Source organism: Rhinopithecus bieti, unplaced genomic scaffold, assembly GCF_001698545.2.
Source record: "Rhinopithecus bieti isolate Rb0 unplaced genomic scaffold, ASM169854v2 scaffold_9996, whole genome shotgun sequence".
NCBI lineage: Eukaryota > Metazoa > Chordata > Mammalia > Primates > Cercopithecidae > Rhinopithecus > Rhinopithecus bieti.
The window spans coordinates 3,802,078-3,805,234 of NW_016806973.1; positions in this window are offsets into that span (position 1 = coordinate 3,802,078).

Here is a 3,157-nt window from a genome sequence, read left to right on the forward strand (position 1 = left end):
CCTTTCCTGTAAGAGTATTACTAAGTGCCACGTGACTTGTGCTCTTTCCCTATGGAATCTAGCTCCCCAACCCTTCAACTTCTTGGCTTTGCCATGTGACTTGCTTGAGTCAATTAAAGGAGCAGACATGATGCTTGTCACCTTCAATCAGAGGCTCCAAGAGTTCCCAACAGTTCTAACTGCCCTTTGACATCCCAAAAGGAACTGTTCTCTCAACCTGGAATCTGGAATGAAGAGATGTGAGGAGTATATCCTAAGCCCCTATTGATGCAAGAAATACACATTTGTTTTTGTAAGCCACTGAGAGGTTTCTATTGTCCATGATGGCAGTAAAGCTGATAGGATGCAACACAGGTAGTAAAAGTTTCAAGCAAGGCAAGAAAATGGCTAATACAAAAGTGAAGACAGTGGAAAGGTAACAGGTTGTGATCCAGAAGAAGTATAGGGAGGAAGCATGCAGTAATGGTATCATTCCAACTGCTGATCTGAGTAGTAGTTACAGAGGCACATGCTTTATATTATTCAGTAAACTATATACAAATATCTCATAAACTTTTCCACATTTCCTTTTGTCCATTACAAATGTAAAAAATGGCAAAAGACATTAATCCATAAGGACTTATGATTGTCCTTAGCCTAATACTTTTCAAATATAAATTACTCCATATGCTTCCCTTTACCATTAATGTTAAACATTTATCACTGAGATACTACCAGGAGATAACATTTTGCAGTAAAAACCCAGTTCATTTATCCTCTGAAAATTTGTCATGGAATGTCCTGAAATGCCTGTCTTACATGAGACAAAACACCTGTGTAAGCCAATATAACTAAAATTTATTAATCACACTCATTTTTTGCTTTTTATTAATTCAATTTACTCAGCAAATATGTAGTGTCTTGTAGTAAAGTGAACAAGATAAACATAGCTTTCTTGCTCATGAAACTGACAAACATGAAACATATATATATATATTCCCAAGGGGCAGCAAGAGCTATAAATGCTGCTGCAAAGTAAGGAAATAATGTTCCAGGAACTGAAAAAAAAAATTAAGTACTGGATGATTAGGCTAGATATTAGATCAGGTAACTCATGCCTGATATTAGATCAGGTAACTCATGCCTGGTAAGCGCTTTAAAATCTAACCTTTAAAATCTAATATGCTCACCTTCAGAAAATCCTCAATGCACTACAGACAAGATACAAAAAAAAAAAAAAATGTTGACTATGATCAATTGGTATTCCCTGCTGGGATACAACAGGGGCTGGTCAGCTTAAGCTGGAGAGTATAAACAGAAAGTGATAGTGACTAGCTATGCGAGAAAGATTTATGCTTTCCATCCACCACACAGTTGTTTCTGAGAATTGATTACCCAACCAAAGATTGTACTTCCCAGATGCCCCTTGCTTATCTACACAGGGGCGTACAATTTGTTTTCACCCTTGGAATGCGAGTTGGTGGTGTGATACTCTGGGCAAAGCTTATTAAGCAGGTGGGCCTTCTCCACTCTTTTCCTCAACCCCAAACTGCCAACTTCAAGTGAAGTCTTGTCAATCCTGGGATGGCAGTCACAAGCTGGAAGACACCTGGGTCCTTCAGTCACACCATGTGGAAAGCTGCCTCAACACCCACATTGGTTCCTTGTAAAAACAAGAAATAAACTTTTGTTTTCTTTTGAGACGGAGTCTCACTCTGTAGCCCAGGCTAGAGTGCAGTGGCGCTATCTTGGCTCACTGCAACCTCTGCTTTCTGGGTTCCAATTCAAGCAATTCTCCTGCCTTACCCTCCCCAGTAGCTGGGATTACAGGCACACGCCACCATGCCCAGCTAATTTTTGTATTTTTAGTAGAGACGGGATTTCACCATGTTGGCCAGGCTAGTTTTGAACTCCTGACCTCATGATCTGCCCCCCCTCAGACTCCCAAAGTGCTGGGATTACAGGCGTGAGCAACCGTGCCCAGCCAAACTTTTTCTTATGCTACCAAAATTTTGATGTTACCTATCATAGCACTTGGTGTTAACAGAGTGCTTACATCAGGCTTTCAAATGTCGAGATGAGAGCAAGAGTCAGGTAGCAATCAATCTCTCTCTTAATCTCAATTAAGTGTGATTCCCAGTTAGACTTTTAGTCATCCTTGGTTGTCGGTGCACGTGCAGAGAACTAACAGCACTTAGAGATTCTTAAAGCAGCAGCAGAGGCTGCAGTAGTTGGACAAGCCATGGACTTCTCAAATAAATTTGAGCGAGACCCACACAACCTTGAGCAGACTTCTAAGATGAAATTTGTTTCAGATTCCTCAGCGCATGTCAGAACCCACTTCCTCCCCACCCACATCTGTTAGATTCCTTCCCACCCTTTGTACTCCCTCACCAGGGAGCTTGCAGCCATTCCAAGCCACTCACAAGCAAGCACAGGGCTTAGGAGCACAAACATGGTAACTTTCAGAAGAAATGCACAGAGGCTTTTTCTACAGTATAGTACTAATCAGTCCGTTTACTTCTCAACTCTTAGGTGCCTATTTCCAACTATACTCAACAGATACACAAGTGGAATGTGTATAAATTATGCACATGGAAAGGGAATACTTCAAAGCTCCTTCAGGCTTGAGGTTTATTTGGATATAAAGGTACACTTATTAACATTGTTTAAGTTTTCTTTTGGCCATGGCAACTCATTAATCAGGCAACCATCTACTGAACTCAGAATTCTTGCTAACACTTCACTGGGAGAGAGGGAAAAGGACAAGGGAGTATGAGGAAAAACGTTTAAAAGTGAAAGTTCTGGTATACACTTGCCCAGGTTGGGAGAAAACAAAGTAAAATGTAGTTGACCTCTTTGATCATTCCTGGTAACATACACTTAGGTTAAAAACCCTACCCTCTAAATACAATGATTTTCTGTTGTTTTGAGGGAGTATTTCTGTTTTGATTGCCTGAATTCACTGGTAAATAAATGTTCCCTTAGTGAGCCAAACCAGCCAATGTGCCCAAGAAGCTGGTGGAGGATCAGCCAACACCCTGGCCTTTCAAAGAGTCAGCTATTTGTTTTAACCCATTTCTTCCTGAGCTATACTTTAAACATGCATCCTGAGTTTTTTTTTTTTTTTTTTTTTTTTTTTTTTTTTTTTTTTTTTTTTTTTTTTTTTTCTAGGGGG